Raw genomic sequence first — 8,130 nt, 5'->3', positions numbered from 1 at the left:
AATAAACCTTTGAATTTTAATCCCTTATAATTTTGTGAGTAAAACAGATATTCATGAAATTATTTTTGTTTCTTTGGCCTAATGTCTAGGCCTTTCAAACAAGATCTTTTTAATAAAAATCGGGCAACGTCTGAATTTCCAGGGAATTTTTTTTCTTCCCTGAAAAATTGATAAACAGTGAGATTTTGTGATAAAAAGTGAGTTTACATAAATTTTCACCAGACCTCATTTTTTTTGCTCAGAATCATGTTAGGCTTTGGCCCAGTATGTTTTGGTGAATTTCCATCCATCAGAAAAAGTTTTGTTCATTTTTCCAAAACTATTTCCCAAAAACCCTGTGTTATATATGCCGTTTTTGTATTAACCTGAAAGAAAAATGAAGATAAAAAAGTGAAAAAAACACATACAGATTTTTTTTCTTTTGTTCAAGACGCCTGTTGTAAAGATGACTTGAATCCATGTTTCACATTAAGAAAAAAATGTTTTTGTAAATCTGCACTGGTTACATGATTTTAATATTTGAAAAAAGCAATTAGGGAAAATCGCCTATAATTCAGTGAGCTTACATGCTATCTGGATACTTTTTTCAGCTTGATGTGCCTTTAAATGTAAATTTTTAAGCTCTGCAAAATTTGCCTCCGAAATAATCGTAGAAATATATATTATTTTAGACATCACCAGCCCCATGTTAAAAGTGTGTGTCATATATGATGCTGGAAATAAACCTTTGAATTTTAATCCCTTATAATTTTGTGAGTAAAACAGATATTCATGAAATTATTTGTGTTTCTTTGGCCTAATGTCTAGGCCTTTCAAACAAGATCTTTTTAATAAAAATCGCGCAACGTCTGAATTTCCAGGGAATTTCTTTTCTTCCCTGAAAAATTGAAAAACAATGAGATTTTGTGATAAAAAGTGAGTTTACATAAATGTTCACCAGACTTCATTTGTTTTTGCTCAGAATCATGTTAGGCTTTGGCCCAGTATGTTTTGGTGAATTTCCATCCATCAGAAAAAGTTTTGTTCATTTTTCAAAAACTATTTCCAAAAAACCCTGTGTCATATATGCCGTTTTTGCATTAACCTGAAAGGAAAAATGAAGATAAAAAAGTGAAAAAAACACATACAGATTTTATTTCTTTTGTTCAAGACGCCTGCTGTAAAGATGACTTGAATCCATGTTTCACATTAAGAAAAAAACGTTTTTGTAAATCTGCACTGGTTACATGATTTTAATAATTGAAAAAAGCAATTAGGGAAAATCGCCTATAATTCAGTGAGTTTACATGCTATCTGGATACTTTTTTCAGCTTGATGTGCCTTTAAATGTAAGTTTTTAAGCTCTGCAAAATTTGCCTCCGAAATAATCGTAGAAATATATATTATTTTAGACATCCCCAGCCCCATGTTTAAAGTGTGTGTCATATATGATGCTGGAAATAAACCTTTGAATTTTAATCCCTTATAATTTTGTGAGTAAAACAGATATTCATTAAATTATTTTTGTTTCTTTGGCCTAATTTTCGAGGCCTTTCAAACAAGATCTTTTTAGTAAAAATCGGGCAATGTCTGAATTTCCAGGGAATTTTTTTTCTTCCCTGAAAAATTGATAAACAGTGAGATTTTGTGATAAAAAGTGAGTTTACATAAATTTTCACCAGACCTCATTTTTTTGCTCAGAATCATGTTAGGCTCTGGCCCAGTATGTTTTGGTGAATTTCCATCCATCAGAAAAAGTTTTGTTCATTTTTCCAAAACTATTTCCAAAAAACCCTGTGTTATATATGCCGTTTTTGTATTAACCTGAAAGAAAAATGAAGATAAAAAAGTGAAAAAAACACATACAGATTTTTTTCTTTTGTTCAAGACGCCTGTTGTAAAGATGACTTGAATCCATGTTTCACATTAAGAAAAAAACATTTTTGTAAATCTGCACTGGTTACATGATTTTAATATTTGAAAAAAGCAATTAGGGAAAATCGCCTATAATTCAGTGAGTTTACATGCTATCTGGATACTTTTTTCAGCTTGATGTGCCTTTAAATGTAAATTTTTAAACTCTGCAAAATTTGCCTCCGAAATAATCGTAGAAATATATATTATTTTAGACATCACCAGCCCCATGTTAAAAGTGTGTGTCATATATGATGCTGGAAATAAACCTTTAAATTTTAATCCCTTATAATTTTGTGAGTAAAACAGATATTCATGAAATTATTTTTGTTTCTTTGGCCAAATGTCTAGGCCTTTCAAACAAGATCGTTTTAATAAAAATCGGGCAACGTCTGAATTTCCAGGGAATTTCTTTTCTTCCCTGGAAAATTGAAAAACAGTGAGATTTTGTGATAAAAAGTGAGTTTACATAAATTTTCACCAGACTTCATTTGTTTTTGCTCAGAATCATGTTAGGCTTTGGCCCAGTATGTTTTGGTGAGTAAAACAGATATTCATGAAATTATTTTTGTTTATTTGGCCTAATTTTCGAGGCCTTTCAAACAAGATCTTTTTAGTAAAAATCGGGCAACGTCTGAATTTCCAGGGAACTTTTCTTTCCATCAAAAAAGTGAAAAACAGTGAGATTTTGTGATAAAAAATAAGCATACATAATTTTTTTCACCGGACTTTGTTCACACATACAGATTTTATTTCTTTTGTTCAAGACGCCTGTTGTAAAGATAACTTGAATCCATATTTCACATTAAGAAAAAAACATATTTGTAAATCTGCACTGGTTAAATGATTTTAATAATTGAAACAAGCAATTAGGGAAAATCGCCTATGATTCAGTGAGCTTACATGCTATCTGGATACTTTTTTCAGCTTGATGTGCCTTTAAATGTAAGTATTTAAGCTCTGCAAAATTTGCCTCTGAAACAATCCCAGAAATATATTTTATTTTAGACATACCCAGCCCCCATTTTAAAAGTGTGTGTCATATATGATGCTGGAAATAAACCTTTGAATTTTAATCCCTTATAATATTGTGAGTAAAATAGATTTTCATGAAATTATTTTTGTTTGTTTGGCCTAAGGCCTAGGCCTTTCAAACAAGACCTCGTTTGTAAAAATCAGGCAATGTCCGGATTTCCAGGGAACTTTTTTTCTTCCCTGAAAAAATTGAAAAACAATGAGATTTTGTGATAAAAAGTGAGCGTACATAATGTTTTCACCAGACTTAGTTTTTTTTGCTCAGAATCATGTTAGGCTTCGACCCAGTATGTTTTGGTGAATTTCCATCCATCAAAAAAAATATGAGTTTTGTTCATTTTTCCAAAACTAATTCCAAAAAACCCTGTGTCATATATACCGCTTTTTGCATTAACCTGAAAGGAAAAATTAAAATAAAAAAGTGAAAAAAAAACATACAGATTTTTTTTCTTTTGTTCAAGAAGGCTGATGTAAAGATGACTTGAATCCATGTTTCACATTCAGAAAAAAACATTTTTGTAAATCTGCACTGGTTACATGATTTTAATAATTGAAACAAGCAATTAGGGAAAATCGCCTATAATTCAGTGAGCTTACATGCTATCTGGATACTTTTTTCAGCTTGATGTGCCTTTAAATGTAAGTATTTAAGCTCTGCAAAATTTGCCTCTGAAACAATCCCAGAAATATATTTTATTTTAGACATATCCAGGCCCATTTTAAAAGTGTTTGTCATATATGATGCTGGAAATAAACCTTTGAATTTTAATCCCTTATAATATTGTGAGTAAAATAGATATTCATGAAATTATTTTTGTTTGTTTGGCCTAAGGCCTATGCCTTTCAAACAAGACCTCTTTTGTAAAAATCAGGCAACGTCCGAATTTCCAGGGAACTTTTTTTCTTCCCTGAAAAAATTGAATAACAATGAGATTTTGTGATAAAAAGTGAGCATACATAATGTTTTCACCAGACTTAGTTTTTTTTGCTCAGAATCATGTTAGGCTTCGACCCAGTATGTTTTGGTGAATTTCCATCCAGCAGAAAAAAAAAATATGAGTTTTGTTCATTTTTCCAAAACTAATTCCAAAAAACCCTGTGTCATATATACCGCTTTTTGCATTAACCTGAAAGGAAAAATTTTAATAAAAAAGTGAAAAAAACACATACAGATTTTTTTCTTTTGTTCAAGAAGCCTGATGTAAAGATGACTTGAATCCATGTTTCACATTAAGAAAAAAACATTTTTGTAAATCTGCACTGGTTACATGATTTTAATAATTTAAAAAAGCAATTAGAGAAAATTGTCTATAATTCAGTGAGCTTACATGCTATCTGGATAATTTTTTCAGCTTGATGTGCCTTTAAATGTAAGTATTTAAGCTCTGCAAAACTTGACTATGAAACAGTCCCAGAAATATATTTTATTTTAGATATATCCAGCCCCCATGTTAAAAGTGTGTGTCATATATGATGCCGGAAATAAACCTTTGAATTTTAATCCCTTATAATATTGTGAGTAAAATAGATATTCATGAAATTATGTTTGTTTCTTTGGCCTAAGGTCTAAGCATTTCAAACATGACTTCTTTTGAAAAAACCGGGCAACGTCCGAATTTCCTTGGAAATTTTTTTCTTCCGTGAATAAAGGGCTTTCACCAGACTTAGTTTTTTTTGCTCAGAATCATGTTAGGCTTCGACCCAGTATGTTTTGGTGAATTTCCATCCAGCAGAAAAAAAAAATATGAGTTTTGTTCATTTATCCAAAACTAATTCCAAAAAACCCTGTGTCATATATGCCATTTTTGCATTAACCTGAAAGGAAAAATGAGGATAAAAAAGTAAAAAAAACACATACAGATTTTTTTCTTTTGTTCAAGAAGCCTGATGTAAAGATGACTTGAATCCATGTTTCACATTAAGAAAAAAACATTTTTGTAAATCTGCACTGGTTACATGATTTTAATAATTTAAAAGAGCAATTAGAGAAAATCGCCTATAATTCAGTGAGCTTACATGCTATCTGGATAATTTTTTCAGCTTGATGTGCCTTTAAATGTAAGTATTTAAGCTCTGCAAAACTTGACTCCGAAACAGTCCCAGAAATATATTTTATTTTAGATATATCCAGCCCCCATGTTAAAAGTGTGTGTCATATATGATGCCGGAAATAAACCTTTGAATTTTAATCCCTTATAATATTGTGAGTAAAATAGATATTCATGAAATTATGTTTGTTTCTTTGGCCTAAGGTCTAAGCATTTCAAACATGACTTCTTTTGAAAAAACCGGGCAACGTCCGAATTTCCTGGGAACTTTTTTTCTTCCGTGAAAAAAGGGTTTTCACCAGACTTAGTTTTTTTTGCTCAGAATCATGTTAGGCTTCCACCCAGTATGTTTTGGTGAATTTCCATCCAGCAGAAAAAAAAATATGAGTTTTGTTCATTAATCCAAAACTAATTCCAAAAAACCCTGTGTCATATATGCCGTTTTTGCATTAACCTGAAAGGAAAAATGAGGATAAAAAAGTAAAAAAAAACACATACAGATTTTTTTTCTTTTGTTCAAGAAGCCTGATGTAAAGATGACTTGAATCCATGTTTCACATTAAGAAAAAAATGTTTTTGTATATCTGCACTGGTTAAATGATTTTAATAATTGAAACAAGCAATTAGGGAAAATCGCCTATAATTCAGTGAGCTTACATGCTATCTGGATACTTTTTTCAGCTTGATGTGCCTTTAAATGTAAGTATTTAAGCTTTCCAAAATGTTTCTCCGAAACAATCCTAGAAATATATATTATTTTAGACATCCCCAGGCCCATGTTAAAAGTGTGTGTCATATATGATGCCGGAAATAAACCTTTGAATTTTAATCCCTTTTAATTTTGTGAGTAAAACAGATATTCATGAAATGATTTTTGTTTCTTTGGCCTAATGTCTAGGCCTTTCAAACAAGATCTTTTTAGTAAAAATCGGGCAACATCTGAACTTCCAGGGAACTTTTTTTCCCTCAAAAATGTGAAAAGCAGTGAGATTTTGCGATAAAGAATAAGCATACATAATTATTTCCACCAGACTTTGTTTTTTTTGCTCAGAATCATGTTAGGCTTCGGCCCAGTATGTTTTGGTGAATTTCCATCCATCAGAAAAAAAACATGAGTTTTGTTTATATTTCCAAAACTATTTCCAAAAAATCCTGTTACAGATTTTTTTTCTTTTGTTCAAGAAGCCTGATGTAAAGATGACTTGAATCCATATTTCACATTAAGAAAAAAACATTTTTGTAAATCTGCACTGGTTACATGATTTTAATAATTTAAAAAAGCAATTAGAGAAACTCGCCTATAATTCAGTGAGCTTACATGCTATCTGGATAATTTTTTCAGCTTGATGTGCCTTTAAATGTAAGTATTTAAACTCTGCAAAATTTGCCTCAGAAACAATCCCAGAAATATATTTTATTTTAGACATCTCCAGCCCCCATGTTAAAAGTGTGTGTCATATATGATGCCGGAAATAAACCTTAGAATTTTAATCCCTTATAATGTTGTGAGTAAAACAGATATTTATGAAATGAATTTTAGTTTCTTTGGCCTAATGTCTAGGCCTTTCAAACAAGATCTTTTTAGTAAAAATCCGGCAATGTCTGAATTTCCAGGGAACTTTTCTTTCCCTCAAAAAAGTGAAAAACTGAGATTTTGTGATAAAAAATAAGCATACATATTTTTTTTCACCAGACTTTGTTTTTTTTTTTGCTCAGAATCATGTAAGGCTTTGGCCCAGTATGTTTTGGTGAATTTCCATCCATCAGAAAAAAAACATGAGTTTTGTTTATATTTCCAAAACTATTTCCAAAAAACCCTGTTTAATATATGCTGCTTTTTGCATTAACCTGAAAGGAAAAATGAACATAAAAAAGTGAAAAAAACACATACAGATATTTTTTCTTTTGTTCAAGAAGCCTGATGTAAAGATGACTTGAAACCATATTTCACATTAAGAAAAAAACATTTTTGTAAATCTGCACTGGTTACATGATTTTAATAATTTAAAAAAGCAATTAGAGAAAATTGCCTATAATTCATTGAGCTTACATGCTACCTGGATAATTTTTTCAGCTTGATGTGCCTTTAAATGTAAGTATTTAAGCTCTGCAAAATTTGACTCCGAAACAGTCCCAGAAATACATTTTATTTTAGATATATCCAGCCCCCATGTTAAAAGTGTGTGTCATATATGATGCCAGAAATAAACCTTTGAATTTTAATCCCTTATAATATTGTGAGTAAAATAGATATTCATAAAATTATTTTTGTTTCTTTGGCCTAAGGTCTAAGCCTTTCAAACAAGACCTCTTTTGTAAAAATCGGGCAACGACCAAATTTCCAGGGAACTTTTTTTCTTCCCTGAAAAAAGGGTTTTCACCAGACTTAGTTTTTTTTGCTCAGAATCATGTTAGGCTTCGACCCAGTATGTTTTGGTGAATTTACATCCAGCAGAAAAAAAAATATGAGTTTTGTTCATTTTTCCAAAACTAATTCCAAAAAACCCTGTGTCATATATGCCGCTTTTTGCATTAACCTGAAAGGAAAAATGAAGATAAAAAAGTGAAAAAAACACATACAGATTTTTTTTCTTTTGTTCAAGAAGCCTGATGTAAAGATGACTTGAATCCATGTTTCACATTAAGAAAAAAATGTTTTTGTATATGTGCACTGGTTAAATTATTTTAATAATTGAAAAAGGCAATTAGGGAAAATCGCCTATACTTCAGTGAGCTTAAATGCTATCTGGATACTTTCTTCAGCTTGATGTGCCTTTAAATGTAAGTATTTAAGCTCTGCAAAATCTGCCTCTGAAACAATCCCAGAAATATATTTTATTTTAGACATATCCAGCCCCCATTTTAAAAGTGTGTGTCATATATGATGCTGGAAATAAACCTTTGAATTTTAATCCCTTATAATATTGTGAGTAAAATAGATATTCATGAAATTATTTTTGTTTGTTTGGCCTAAGGCCTATGCCTTTCAAACAAGACCTCTTTTGTAAAAATCAGGAAACGTCCGAATTTCCAGGGAACTTTTTTTCTTCCCTGAAAAAATTGAAAACCAATGTGATTTTGTGATAAAAAGTGAGCGTACATAATGTTTTCACCAGACTTCGTTTTTTTTGCTCAGAATCATGTTAGGCTTCGA

Source organism: Ambystoma mexicanum, chromosome 3p (assembly GCF_040938575.1).
Source record: "Ambystoma mexicanum isolate Mex_15411 chromosome 3p, UKY_AmexF1_1, whole genome shotgun sequence".
Classification (NCBI taxonomy): domain Eukaryota; kingdom Metazoa; phylum Chordata; class Amphibia; order Caudata; family Ambystomatidae; genus Ambystoma; species Ambystoma mexicanum.
The sequence above is the reverse complement of the archived record's forward strand: the minus strand, read 5'-3'. Positions refer to the sequence as shown.